The sequence below is a fragment of the Rosa rugosa genome, chromosome 1 (genome assembly GCF_958449725.1).
Source record: "Rosa rugosa chromosome 1, drRosRugo1.1, whole genome shotgun sequence".
NCBI lineage: Eukaryota > Viridiplantae > Streptophyta > Magnoliopsida > Rosales > Rosaceae > Rosa > Rosa rugosa.
Window position 1 is genome coordinate 56,798,087 of NC_084820.1, and position 15,953 is coordinate 56,814,039.

The window sequence follows — 15,953 nt, forward strand, 5'->3', positions numbered from 1 at the left end:
TTTTTGGTTGGAGTGGATGTAATAGTAGAGAAAATACTAGTAATAGTACAATGTGAAACTTCATCAATCGGTACCAAAACAACTAGGGCTGGGCATAACCGAATGTAAAGCGGTTTTCCGACCGCACCGACCCGAAAAATGTGGGTCAGTTTCCGAACCGAATGAAGAAACAAAAAAGAGGAAAATTTCCGAACCGAAACCGAATATATACGGGTCGAAAGCGGTTTTGGTCGTTATACCGACCGCTTAACAACCGAACCGACCGGATTTGTATATATAAATTAAAATATTCAATTATAATATGATTGTGTGCTATTGAGTTTGTTTTTCTTTCCTTCAGTGTACCTTACCTCACCGAATCACCACAAAAAAGAACCCTAATTAATGTAGGCTACACCCACACAGCCGCATTCGTTTGTGATTTCTCTCTTTCAGAAGCCTATCTCTCATTCTCTCTCAACCTCCAAATGAAAGGTCAACAGCTCGATCTCCCAATCTCTCTCCAAGTCTCCGACGTCTCCCTTGGTCAGCCATCTCCGACTGGAGACCGGTATGTGTGAAGAAATTACTCTCATGGGTATAAAACTTTAGTATAGATACTGGGTTTAAAATTGAGTCTATCTCTCTGCACATCTATGATTATGGTTTGGAACTGTGGTTTGGATCGGTGGTTTATGATTATGGTTTCAGAAGCCTATCTCTCATTCTCTCTCAACCTCCGAAGGAAAGGTTGACCTCTCGATCTCCCTATCTCTCTCCGAGTCTCCAACGTCTCTCCTGGTCAGCCATCTCCGACGTTTCTGTCTCCACCGAAACCGACCCGCCCCGATTCAAGAATTCGGCCCAACCGAAAATTCGGCCGAAGCCAGCAAGAATGTGGTGTTCGGTTCCAGAAATGAGATTTCCGATTATTTCGGTTGGTGTTCGGTTTGAGCCGGTAACCGACCCGGCCCGACTATGCCCAGGCCTAAAAACAACAGTAGTCTTAATTGGGATGCAGAAAATTGGAGAGCTATCTATCAACTAATAAGAATAAAGCTCGAATCAGAACCCCTTAATAGTAGCTAGCTAGCAGTTTTCTGGAGGGTTACAACCATATTGATCATGAACCCCAAGAGGGTCTTAATAATAATAATTAGATTGCTAACTTCATGTAAGCTACCACAGATTTGGTGTGAACCAAATAGGGCGAGACCATCCAGTAGAATAATGATCATAGGGAAAAGGAAATGTGTAACGTTCGATACTTCCATCAGTCAAGGAAAACACACCAAGATCATGTCCACATTCGAAAACAAAACAGATGCGATTTCTTTCGAATGTCTTACCATAAGGACCATAATAATTTAGGCCTACAACAGATGGAATGAATAATTTCCCGGACATGCTCAGAAACAATATCCGATCACCAAAGTCGGTAACTTGAACATCACCCATCGAGGACCATTACTATGCTCTAGCTTGAACATCGAAAACCATCAGTATGAGGACCATTCACAGAAATCCTGGACTCCTCACCTTTCCTGTGAGAGTGTGAGAATAACTCTTACTAATAAAAGTCATGAACAACTCTTTTGATGTAGCATCTTTGACTACATAAGACACGCATTCAAATTTGCTCACGTGCATGAACCCATCCCTTTCCAAAGGTGGAGGATGATAACGTACCGGCCAAGGGTGAAGCATAACCAACCTTTCAGCCGTGTAGTATCAGCGCGGCCGCCACGGGCAGTGGCGGAGCCAGAAATTAAATTCAAGTGGGGCACCCGGAAATCTTAGAAAAAAAAATTTGCATATATCAAGTAATCAAACTCTAGGGTGTGTGTGTTTGGTGGGGTGGTAAGGCTTTGGTCTCATATATAAGAGGTCAGGAGTTTGAGCCCCATCAAGGGTGGGAATGGGGTGGGGTTTTTTTTTTTTTTTTAAAAAAAAAAAAAAAAAAAAAGTAATCAAACTCTAATAAAAATTAATAAATTATAATAAAGTTACAAAAATATAAATATTTTTTTTAAAAAAAACATTATATATTTTCTAATCAAATTTATAGTTTTCTTTATGATGGTTATATATTTTATCTTTGATTTTTAAAATGGGTCCTTGACCAAAAGCCCCAAAATGAGCCAAAGTTATCCCACTTACCCCAACAACATATTTTTATTCCCACTAATCCAATTTGAATTGAAATAACAATTTTACCCTCAGTCTAATTAATGAATTACAATGTCACGCCCCGAATTTTGAATAAAGAAAATTCAAATCCGAAACGCGAGAACAAACACAAGAAAACACATATAGAAAATTTTTCATTTAAACTAAGCAACAAACAAACTGAACTCACAATGTCAATACCGACTCGTTCTTTAGAGTCACATATTACACTACAGATAGTTTACAAATATTCAAACTGAATGACAATTCAATAAGTAAACACACCCACCACAACTCACTACCCAGCGGAAGACTTAAAACTAAGAGCACCCTTCCACGTCCACGCCATCGAACGTACACTTCAGCTTTGATAATGATCACTCGATAATCAAACCTGCAAAAAAACCCCTACACCATAGAATAGTGCACCGGGAATGAACAAAACAAACCCGGTAAGCTTTTCAGCCCGTATGAGTAAACTCAATTAAAGTGACTCACGTCACTCATGCTTATAATTTCTCAGCTCGTGAGATAATTAAAGCAACAATATTTAAGATCACAAACACAACCAAACATACAATCACACAAGATAACAATTAGTAATCCCTGCATCGAAAGTTTAGTTCAGGAGATCACCAAAGTCACCCAATTCAAATTATAGTAATCCCTGCGTCGAATTTTAGTTCAGGAGATTACAATTAAAGAAAACAATAGAAATCATATAAATCCTTGCGTAGAGTTTAGTTCAGGAATTTACATGAAGACAAACAAAATAAATCATATAAATCCCTGCATAGAGTTTAGTTCAGGAATTTACATGAAAACAAACAAAAGAAATCATATAAATCCCTGCATAGAGTTTAGTTCAGGAATTTACATGAAAACAAACAAAACAAAAAGCGGTAATCCCTGCATATAACTTAGTTAAGGAGATAATTAAATCAACAATAGAATTCATAGAAATTCCAATCTCACGTAAACACAAACGAAAAACCCCAAAAACCTTCCCTGAACTACGACAGACTCGAGCTCAACTGAATCGTAACCTGTCACCTCTGCCGAGGTTTAACCTTACGACCAAACTTCAGACCCTTCGGTCCTCAGAATAGAAATCCAGGTTACCACTGTAACCTTCAAACTTCAGACCCTTCGGTCATCAGAATAGAAATCCAGGTTACCACTGTAACCTTCAAACTTCAGACCTTTCGGTCCTCAGAATAGAAATCCAGGTTACCACTGTAACCTTCAAACTTCGGACCACTTGGCCCTCAGAATAGAAATCCAGGTTACCACTGTAACCTTCAAACTTCAGACCCTTCGGTCCTCAGAATAAACCCAGGTTTACCACTGAAACCTTCTGACTCACAATTGTCACATCACAACTCCAAATAACTCTTTCAACAATATAATCATCAAACATATACATATCCCAACACCACACCATCCATATATATATTCCACGTAAATATATATATATACGTAGTCATTCACGCAGGAATGACCACTAATACCAACTATAATTTTACAAATTAACCACTCGAAAATCATTTTATATCAAAACATTGTTTTAACTTACCCATGAACCGTTGTCGATCAAGTTCATATATTTTAAAACAAATAATTGTTTCGAAAATGATTTCTCATGCTAACAATAAAATATACTAAAATAAAACATAATTAATTTATCAACCGAAACACCGTGAGATTTACTCACCTCCATATCCTGCTGCGTCTTCACACAAAACCAAGATAAGCACCAAATCGTCCAAACTCCACTCACACAATTTCGTCAATCACCTAATCACATCAAGGTCACACTCAATACAACACAAAGCACACAATTCACAAAACACAATTATACGACGATCCAACAGTCTGATCCTCATCCAAGACCATCCAACGATTTCAGAACACTTCTACGATCAACAAATCAAAACTACAAGTCGATCGGACAGCCAAATCCTCACGGATCGAAAACCGAAACGAATCGAAAACCCTAAAACCCTAACATGCATCAACATTCTCCAAAATAACCTTATAATATATCAAAACGACCGTGTCGATGCGCTCTACAACTTTCGTGAAGGAAGTTCTTACATAATCTAAACGTATAAAAAGTCAAACTTTGTAAACCCCCTAAAACTTGCACTTCGAATAATTATTCGTCCGAAAATAATTCCACTCCACCCTCGAACCACGAAATTGTACAAACGAACACTTTATTAATCCCAGGAAACATTTAGGAATTAATAACAAATTTCCGAGGTCTTACATACAACCACATCCCTTCTCTCCTCTCTCTCTCTTTCTCACGCAGACTCTCTCTCCGGTCATGACACAGACTCTCTCTCTCTCTCTCTCTCTCTCTCTCACTCACGCTCTGAACCAGTGCACAACCTTCAACTTCGTTCTCTGGTCTGGATGGCCGGCGGCGAGACGAGGACGACGATGACGTCGATGGAGGTGATTCTCGGTGAAGGCGCAGATCCGGCGCCATCGATCGTCGCCGATGTTGGTGGATCGACGGTCGCAATTCAGAGCAAGTTTTGTGAAGGCGTCGAAGCGGAAGAAGAGAGAGAGGATGGTGAGGGCTTTGTTCCTCGACCGTCAACTACCACCGGCAGACCAAAGAGCATCTTTTCCGGTCGCCGGAGCTGAGTGACTGGAAAATGCAAGGCCTGAGGTGGAATCGGCGGAGAAGGTTACGGTCCCGTCGCCGGCGGAGTTTTCTGGGCCCGAGTTGTTGAACGAGCTGGAATCGGCGTCTGGGCATGTAAATTGGTTGTGAAAGGACAGAGCTGGCTAAGCTGCAAAAGGAAGAAGACGACCAGAACAGTTTTCAAGCTTATCAAGTTGCCCTTTAAAACGACGCTGTTATGGCTGCTTCTTCTTCTTTTTTCCCTTGGATATATGAGGTCCCAGAGATGCAGCCATGCAGGTTCTGTTTTGGAAAAGTTAATTAGTTGGTGATCGGCATGCGACATTAAACATGAGACACACTGTATATGGCAGTTGTATGGAGTACGAATTTGTAATCATTTGCCTTGGATATATGAGGTGCCAGAGATGCATTCACACAAAGACCTATATGACAGTAATCATCCATTCTTGAAAATTACTCTAGCTTGCCATCATAACTTTTTTTTTTTTTTTTAAGTAATGGGGCAGAAAGAAAGAAAGAAAAAGTTTTGAATATCTATTGGGGGGCAATAGATGTCTATTGGAGGGCAATAGACGTTTTTAAATTGATGCAATCCCTTCTTTTTTTCTTGGGAGAATTTTTCGAACAGTACATGAACTAAAGGTCACTGTGAATTAAAGTTCCTCACTTTACACTAATTACACTTCGGTACCTGGACTATCAATCCCGACACACTTTTGGTACACGCAGTCAATAACTCCGTTAGTTGGCATGCCGCGTCATATTTTTAAGGGTAAAGTTGTCTCTAGACTATCCATCTTTAGAAAATTATTATTTTTAAATAAAAAAGAAAAGAAAATTGGTGGTGGAATCTTGACCGTAGATCCACATTTGGAAAATCATTTTTGTTAAATAAAAATGAAAAAAAAAATTTCTGGTCATCATGGGTTGTTCCACAGCACGAATCGGACCTCCGTCGGCGGCAGAAGCACTTGTTGGAGAAGGCTTTGCTGGAGGCGGCGTAGTGGTGAGGATTGTGGAGGTACTTCAAGGCCACGAGGCGAGTAAGTGAAGGACGGTAGCCATATCTGCAGTGGATCGAAGAGTTGTTTGCATTAGCGATTTGGAGGAAAGAGGTCGGGGCATGGCTTTAATTTATGTAGCGAAGAACATATTTTTCGGTAATGTCGTTCGCCGGCGGCAGGAGGAGGAGGTCTTCGGCGGTGGTGTTGATCATGATGGCGGTTTTACAGATTTGGGTGGGCTAGTATAGAGGAGCTATTTCATAAGTTCTTCAGCGGTATATCATCGGCTTCAAAATTCAACAAAACCGAAAGGGATTTTAAGATAGCAACCGAAGAGTGCCCAGTTGCCCAGATCTTCTCCACAACTAGTAAGCCACTTGAGAGCTATTTTCTACTGAATTCTTCTCTTCACCTTGATTTCAGACCATACAGCTGCTTCTTTTTTCTCACCTACCCACAAATCAACTATACTAAATCAATTTCAACAACAGCAGAGCATGTTATCGCCCATCAATACCAATGGGTATGTCACCCAAAAATGTTGATCATCCTCTTTTACAGGCTCAATTTGGAGTTCAATCTCTTGGAAGGATGTCACCTAGGAGCGTGGAGCCAATCTCCCCAATGGGCTCTAGGCTCTCGGCATTTGCCCAGCTTGAGAATTCGCACTAGAAACTACGCAGCCTCAGCTCAAGGGGTCTTGGCAACAACTTTTCCTCCATGGCTGGGTCTTCTGTAAATTCTGGGTGAAAATGGGATCTCCCAGTGGAACTCGAATTGAGAGAGAGAGAGAGAGAGAGAGAGAGAGTGAAAATACCAAACTACCCTCTAAAAATTGAATAATGACATAAGATTAACGGAGTTATTAACGACATGTATTTAAATGTAGTCGGGTTTTATAGTTCAGGTACCAAAATGTAGTTAGTGTAAAGTGAGGCACGTTAATTCACAGTGACCTTTAGTTCAGGTACTGTTTAAAAAATTCTCCCTTTTTTCTTTAATCAAAGTTTTATTTGTCTAATTTTAGAAAGATTAGTTCTCATTTCGGTAACAGAAACGTCTATTGGGGGGCAATAGACGTTTTGAATTGATGTAATCTCCTTTTTTTTTTTTCTTCAATCAAAGTTTTATTTGTGTAATTTTAGGAAGATTGGTTCCCATTTCGGTAATCGAAACGTCTATTGAGAGGCAATAGATGTCTATTGGGGGGCAATAGACTTTTATTGCCCTTATATTAGGGGGCAATAGGCGTGTATTGGGGGGCAATAGACATCTATTAGGAGGCAATACACTGCTGGGGCAATAGACGTCTATTGGGGGGCAATAGACGTCTATTGGGGGGCAATAGACTTGTATTGCTCCTCTATTGGGGGCAATAGAGGTTTTCAAAAAAATCCGGTGGGCAGCGGTCGGTGACCGGATTCCGGCTGTCGATGACCGGATTCCGGCGACCGGTGACCGGCTCCGGCGAAGTCTCCTATGGTTTCTCTCTCTCTCTTTTTAAGTAACAAAGGGGTGAGGGGTAAAATGGTATTAAAAAAAAATTAAAAACAAAAAAAAAATCTTAATGGGGTATTAGGGAAGACTCCCTTAGAGTGTATTGGGTAAGAGGGAATTAAAAAAACTTAATGGGGTTAGTGGGAAAAAAATCCCTAGAAATGGAGTAAATAGACAAAAACCCTTTTAAAATTATAAGAAATATAATAGTGTTAAGGTTAAAAAAAACAAGAAAGTAGTCTAATGCTGCAAAAGGACTCGAACCTAAGACCAGCAGCTACATTAGTAGCTAGAAACTAGGAGCTACCACTGAACCAACTCGTCATTTAGTTACCATTGGAAACTCTATACTACTTATTCTCGAAAAATCCCAGTGGGGCACGGGACCCACTAGGCCCCAACGTGGCTCCGCCCCTGGCCACAGGCATCTACGAATAGTTATTCCGGTGCATTCGTAACCAAAATATATAGTTTCTCATCAATTAGTTCAATATCATAACAACATTCTTCGTGCCATGTTATTTGCCACAATCAATCAAGACCATTAAATGCTTTTATATTCAAGGGTTAACTAGAAAACTATGTCAAATAGTGTGTCCATTGATTCAGACCAGTAGGCAATATATTTTTCTGAATTACCAATTAAGAATGTACTTTACCTAGGGAGCTCCCGCTTTACCTAAACATAAAATCACCAGATATTCATTTTTAGGGAGAGCTTCTAGTAAGGACCACTAAAATAAGGACTTGATGAAGACTTTCTAATTAACGGTTTGGGAGACCCACCTTTCTATTATATTACTCAAATCAACCGTTAGTTGTTTATGTATGCATGATCGAGTAGATCACTTATGAATTCCAAGTTGCTAATAGTTAAGGGAAAATGATCATTTACCCAATTTTAGCTTAAAAATTGCCCACTTACCCAAAACTCTAAAAGATTGCCCACTTGCCCAAACACTCTAAGAGATTATTTCCCTAATACCCAATTAAGTATTTTTTTTATTCATTTTTATTTATTTTTGGGACAATTTTGCCCTCTCCTTCTTTGTCACTTAGAAAAAGAAGTCATTAGAGACCTTGCTTGACTCCGGCGTCTGGTGACCCCAGTCCGGCGATCGGCGAACGGAATTCGGCAACCGATGACCGGAATCTGGCGACCGGTCACCAGAATTTGGAATCCGGCTACCGGACTGGTGACCGGATTCCGGCGTCTGAATTTATTGCTCCCTAATAATACCCAGTAACCATATTATTGCCCCCCAATAATCATATTATTGCCCTCCCAGTTAATTGCATAAACTCCCAAAACAAAAATGAATACACTACAGGCACAATTGATCAATTTATATGCATATTATTGCCCCCCAATACTCATATTATTGCCTCCCAATAATCATATTATTGTCCGCAATAGACAAGTTTAACCACTCAAAAACTTGTTTTTTCATTCTTCTTTCTTCTTTCCTTATAAGCCTTCTGCCAAATAAAAAAATAAAAATAAATAATTCTTAGCCTATGTGGCCATGAACTTAACCTACGGCTCCGTCCGGTGGTGGAAGATCTTCTCCCCGGACCAATGCTCCGGAATCAACCGCTTCGTCGCAATCTTCGCAGTTCCTCTTCTCTCCTTCCACTTCATCTCCACCAACAACCCTTACACCATGAACTTCCGCTTCATCGCCGCCGACACTCTCCAGAAGATCATCATGCTTTTCACCCTGGCCCTCTGGACCAACTTCACCCGAAACGGAAGCCTCGAGTGGATGATCACGATTTTCTCGCTCTCCACGCTTCCCAATACTCTGGTCATGGGAATCCCGCTGCTGATCGCCATGTACGGCCACCGAATCCCGGAGGACATGATCCAGAAACCTCCAGAAGGATTCAGAGCCTTATTGAGCATGATGATCGCCGGTCTCCAGAAGGATTCAGAGCCTCCAGAAGGTTTCTGGGTCGTTGATCAAATCGAAGGCTTATTTCTCTCTCTCCACAACCCATGCATGGACGATCTGTGACTAGTGGCACGTCGACGTCGTCGAGAAAAACCTAACGCCAGTAGTCCGCCATCGTATCGTTGCCGGAAACGAGATTTCCGATCGGGTTGCACGTTTGGGTCAATGGGTCGTCGATTGGGTCTCGAAGGCTCTGAATCCTTCTGGAGGTTTCTGTGTTGTTGATCAGATCGTTGAGCAGTGAGAGAGAGAGAGAGAGAGAGAGAGAGAGAGAGAGAGAGAGAGAGAGAGAGAGAGAGAGAGAGAGAGAGAGGAGTATGAGGGCAATACTGTCAAACATTGTTAGATTGGGTAAATGGGGTTAAAAAACTCTTAGTGGAGTAAGTGGGCAATTTTTAGTCTAAAATTGGGTAAGTGGTCACGGCCCCAATAGTTAATGTACCGAACTAGATGAAAATCATGAAATCAATGGACGAAAAAAATTTGTCAAATCTGAACCATTCATGTTCATAAGTGATAAATCATGATTATGAATGCTTAACGATTTTCAATTTGGTTAAAAATTTGCATAAATAATCTACACATGAATATTTAAACATGAGAAAAGTTCAGCTATCGTCCCCAAACTATTCTGCCAAGGCCAATTTAATACCCGAACTCTCAAAAGTATCAATGTGATACCCAAATACCTAAATTGGCATCAACGTGATACTTCCGTCCAAAATTTCTGACGGCGTCGTTTGTTTGCTGACGTGGCAAGCACGTGGGTAAAAAAAAAGGGCAAAATCGACTTTTTACTCTTTTTTTGTTAATTTTTTTTTTTTTTTTAGAAAATTTCAGCTACCGTTCCCAAACTATGGTGTCAAGGCCAATTTGATACCCGAACTCTCAAAAGTATCAATGTGATACCCAAAGACGTATTTTGACATCAACGTGATACTTCCGTCAAAAATCTCTAACGGCGCTATCTGTTTACTGACGTGGCAAGCACGTGGGCCCTTAAAAAAAGTGAAATGACCAATTTACCCTTCTTTTTTTTGTTAATTCTTTTTTTTTCTTTTCATTTATTTTTCTTCTTGTTGTTCTTGTTGTTCTGGGATATTGTTCTAGCCAAACCGCCGCAAGCTCCGCTCCTTCTCCTCCACCCAAGAATCAAAGAAAAATGACTTATGCTTCTTCTTCAACCTCAGTCCTCTTCTTCTTCTCTCGCCTCCTCCTCTCTCTCATCTCCTTCCCCTCCGCCCAAACCATCACCAACACTGCCATCATCCTCTCCAATTCCTGCTACAAATTCATGTTCTTCGCACTCAACTCCCAGCGGACGGACCCAAAACCAAAGTTGGGTGACACGATTAACAAAAAAAAAAAAATCAAATCTTTTTGCACCCAGAAAACTGCTCTGGGCACCCAGAGACGCCCATGTCTTCTTCTCCGCCAAAACCGATTTCTTTCTTCTCTCCCCAGCAACTTTCCTCTTTCGGGACAACCAACTGGGAAACTGGTTCGCTGCACACCAAATTCTGGTGAACCTTAGCTCCACCAACCATCTTCTTTCTTAATTCGCAAACACCGTCACCCATTCGCTAATAGAACCTCCGTTCATCAAACGCCCTCCTCCACCGCCACAACCTCAGCGTCATCTTCCTCCACCGCCACCGTCATGTCAGTAACAACAGATATCAGATACTCCGATCAAAATCACAATCACAAGGTCAAAGCAACATATAACTATGAATTCATGTATACAAGAACTAAAAACAAACCAAGCATAAACCAAAAAAGCAAAACCAACCCATATAGCATTTGAGCACAATTAGATCAAGAAAAAGACTTGGCAGCTGGTACTTGGTACCTTTGGCTTCTCCCACACACTGTCAATTGCTCGATTTGGGTAAATGGTTCATTTCACCTTTTTTTTTTGGACCCAGGTGCTTGCCACGTCAACAACACAAACGGTGCCGTCAGAAATTTTAGACGGAAGTATCACGTTGATGCCAATTTAGGTCTTTGGGTATCATATTGATACTTTTGAGAGTTCGGGTATCAAATTGGCCTTGGCAGAATAGTTTGGGGACGATAGCTAAATTTTTCTCCACAAACGGTGCCGTCAGAAATTTTAGACGGAAGTATCACGTTGATGCCAATTTAGGTCTTTGGGTATCATATTGATACTTTTGAGAGTTCGGGTATCAAATTGGCCTTGGCAGAATAGTTTGGGGACGATAGCTAAATTTTTCTCCAAAAAAAAGAAGGGTAAATGGGTCATTTCACTTTTTTTTTTTACCCCCGTGCTTGCCACGTCAGCAAACAAACGGTGCCGTAAAAAATTTTGGACGGAAGTATCACGTTGATGCTAATTTAGGTCTTTGGGTATCACATTGATACGTTTGAGAGTTCGGGTATCAAATTGACCTTGGCAGAATAGTTTGGGGACGGTAGCTGAATTTTTCTCTTTAAACATTTAATGGTTGATTTGTGAAAATGTGACTGAAAATAAAGTCTCACAAGAAAGTCCTCATTTTAGTGGTTCCATTAAAAGCTCTCCCATAGGAAGATAAATTTAGGGAGCTGAAATTTGCACACCCTCTTTTACATTCTACACACCCTTTGCCTTTTTTTAATATTTCTTATCAATCCACTATATTTCTCTTCCAAAACTACCCTTCTCTCTCTCTCTCTCTCTCTCTCTCTCTCTCTCTCTCTCTCTCTCTCTCTCTCTCTCTCTCTCTCTATCTCTCTGTACCGGGTAGCTAGCTAGCTCTCAAAGACGTACATATAGATTGGTGCCCCATTTAGATTGGGGGATGATTAAAATGAAGGCGACGTGTTTGGTAAAATGAATGACTTAGACTTAGCGCCTGGCCAAGTCTTCTTCATGTCTTATTCTCTTGTTCTGATGAAACACATGACAAGGAGCCAGAGGTCCCAACATATCCAAGAGTGGAACTGTTCTTTTCTGCTAATTAAATGGGTTTTCGTTCTACTGCTTCTATTTGTTGTTCTCCCTTGCTCTGTATCTGCTGTCTGTAACAAAGTGGATCAAGATGCTCTTTTGTCTTTGGGGAAGTCTTTCAAGGTTTCTTCCCCATTGAATTGGTCTGTTTCTTCTGATTGTTGCCTCTGGGAAGGAATACTCTGCCACCCGGGATGATGATCGAGTTGTCAGTCTATCCCTGCCAGGGAGAGGATTAAGTGGTCCGATCAGTCCAGCTATCACTAACCTTGCATATCTCACCTACCTTAATCTCTCCCACAATTCTCTCTCGGGTCTTCTACCAGATGGTTTGTTTCAATCCCTATTTCGCCTTCAAGTTCTGGACTTGAGCTTCAATCGGCTCAATGGCAATCTACCACTTTCATTTGACGATGCTAGCAAGCTTCAGATTGTAGACTTGTCTAGCAATTACGTCAATGGAACAATCCCATCTTCGATCCTCACCCCATCCGTCGCTGTAGGCTCTTTCGTCACTTTCAATGTCAGTAATAACAGCTTTGCTGGCTCCGTTCCCATATCTGAGTTCTACAAAAATGGTAGCAGTCATAGCAACCTCAGCATCTTGGACTTCTCCTTCAACAAATTCAGTGACCTAATTTCCACCAGACTCGGCTCTTGTTCGAAGCTCCACGTGCGTGGCGAAGGCGTGTCGGGTAACTTCCAGGCGTACGCTTGGTAAGAAACGGGTCAGGTAATGGGTTCTGTGGAGAGAGAGAGAGAGAGAGAGAGAGAGAGAGAGAGAAGGGTAGTTTTGGAAGAGAAATATAGTGGATTGATAAGAAATATTAAAAAAAGGCAAAGGGTGTGTAGAATGTAAAAGAGGGTGTGCAAATTTCAGCTTTCTAAATTTATTACAGAATTGATACGTTCATATGTTTAGTACCAGCAAAAACCTGAGTACTTATTTGATATGAGCATATTTTTGCGATGTTAATAACGTTAATCTCTATACTTTATTTGCTAGTTTAGTGTATTTTCTAGTTATTTACTTTGTTTATTTGTTTTATAGGTATCTTGGAGTAAAGAAGAAGAAAAGAAGCAAAAGAGGGATTGAAAGGCAAAATCGGCAAATCTGCCTATGCAGATCAGTCAACTTCGACAGATCACTGAGACCAGTTCCTGATGAACCAGATGTTGATATTTAAATTGATGGAAAGCCTCAGATGTCTAGTTTCCGAATCTTTTTACGGCTCGTCAATATCATTTTTCTAGAGAAAGTTATGGACGATTTAGTACAAGATGGTCAGGTTGCACGTGAATCTGAGGTTGGACGGGAATTTATGTTTTGAAGCCCACATCACACCAAGAACCCCGAGGACGAGTTTGTGCTTCATATTCCCACTTGATATGGACAATGACGTGATGTGAATGGTTGGAATAAGTCATCCTCAAGTTCAAGAGCCAATACGAAAACTCTACCTAAGCACGCTAACCCTAATTCTTTTAGGTTTTGGATTTCCTACACAACAAGAAAGATGAAGGCAAACTCTAAGCATATAAAAGGAGATCAATCTGCAACAGCTCTTGCTCTCTTCCTCTTTTTTCATTATTTTGTGTTTTTTATTCCAATTATGTGTAGCTAATTTCCAGTAGTTAGGGGGCAGTTGAAGCCCCTAGACATGATCCATAACATGCTTTGACATTCAATTTGATTTTCAATTAATAAAGTTGAGGTTTTGTTTACCGTGTTTCCCATTGATGAATTCTATATTTATGTGCTTGGAGGCCTACTTAGTATGCATGCTAGGGTTCTAATGCTTTGATTGTTTGATGCTTGGATCAATAGTTGGATTCCTCAAATTATCTAGAGAAGTAATTGGTAGTTTTCACTAGCAAGTAAACAAAACCCTGGGTTTAGCAAGGCTCTAAGTTATTTGTGATGCCTAGTGATTGCTCAAACTCTTTTCAAACTTAATGATCTCTACATGTTCAATCTAATAAACGTACCTTTAGGTTGCATTGCTTGTGAATAGTCTAGGTGTAGAGCACTTCCTGCCTAGCGTACAAAGTAAGAAAGGGTAATAGGTTGTCTTCAAGCATACCGAGCCAATCTGAGTGTCTTCAACTAAGTTAATTGGTAGCAAATTGGACAAAGTGTGTTGTGTGTGATTGTTGAGGGTGGATGCTAGTTAGTTTCATCATCTTGATATCACCAATCTCAAATCTGTTTCAGTTTCGTTTTTCTTTCTGTTCTCTGTTTTTCTGTATTTTATTTTCATAGTAAACAACATCCAAAAATTCTCAAATTTTGTGTGCTGTATGCTTTATGTGTCTAGTATACCTCTGTAAGTTTTCGTATTTTTCTGGGTTGTTTTGATTAGGTTTTTAGTTTATTTTTCGACTGCTGTTCAGTAGGAGCTGCAATCACGTTTTTGTGACTTTTGTTGAAGAATTTAGTTTAACTTAATCCTCTGCGGGAGACCCTTATTTCCCTATACTACAATCGACATATTTTCAGGAGAATAAGGAAAATCAATAGCTTTAAATTTAGCTATCACCGTACTATTGAAATCGGACGGTGACTGACCAAATGATCCATGGTCAGTAGCTGACCAGGGGATCATGATTGCACTTAACATTACCAAACCATTGATATCTACAAAAGGTAAATAGTTATTGAATAGCTTATGAATACCGTTGAGGTAGCTAAATCAAAGACTTGGTGTGAACCAAGCAGGAGGAGTATCTCGGCTGGGAGAATGATCCTCTAAAATAGTGTAGTGTTGGATGCTATTGTCTGTAAAAAAAAAAACACTCCAAGATCATGCCTCTTCCATCTTCCAAAAGCAAAATAGATGCGGTTTCCTCCAAGTGTACTCTTGTCATGTGGAAGACCAGATTGATCATTAGTAATTGGGAGGAACAATTTGGTTGTCTTGCTCAAAAACAAAATGTGATCACCAAGGTCAAAAACCTCTACCCATCCAGGACCATTGCTATTATGCCGTAGCTTGTACACCCGAAATGCTTCAGTCCCAATATCCAATCGATGAGCAGGAATAACGAAATTAGTATCATGTACATGAAACCTCATAATCCCATTTGATGCATAACTTGGATGACTCACATGAAGAGAAATCATAATCAACTCATTCGATGCAGAATCTTTGAATAGATAAAACCTGTGTGTTTGACGCGGAAACCAGTTGGCCTGCAAACTGTCTCTTTTGAGCGTGCGATTGCGCGGGCGTGCCAGCACCGTGGGGTGCAGCCGTCGGGGGAGTCCCTTGACCTGACTTCTTCTTCAAGCGTTGTGGACGAGGAGAGCACCAACCTCGTCACAAGGCTCTTTTCTCTGCCTTCCGAGAAAGGACTTCTTGCCTTACGGATAAGGACTTTGGGTGTGATCTCTTCGCGTCACCGAATCGATACTCAACGTTGTAGGTTGAGCAGAGCAATCACTGGGAAGTTTGGAGAAAGCACAGGGTTTGCTAAAGCGTGACTTTAGCTTCGCTGGGTTGCGAGGGCGTTACCCTTGCTTCGTTGGTAGTATCGGTGGCAGTGGTACTGGCAGTCGACTCTTGGAGAGACTAAGACTGGAAGCACGGTCGCCGGGTTTCAACGAGGTTGAAGGTTCGCTCCGGGGGAGGCTTTGTAATCGCTAGGATTGATTGATTTGAGAGAGGTCCTTGATTCGTCCTTGAAACCCGGTATTTATACCTAGGGTTTCGACTGTTCCTTGCCACAGAAGA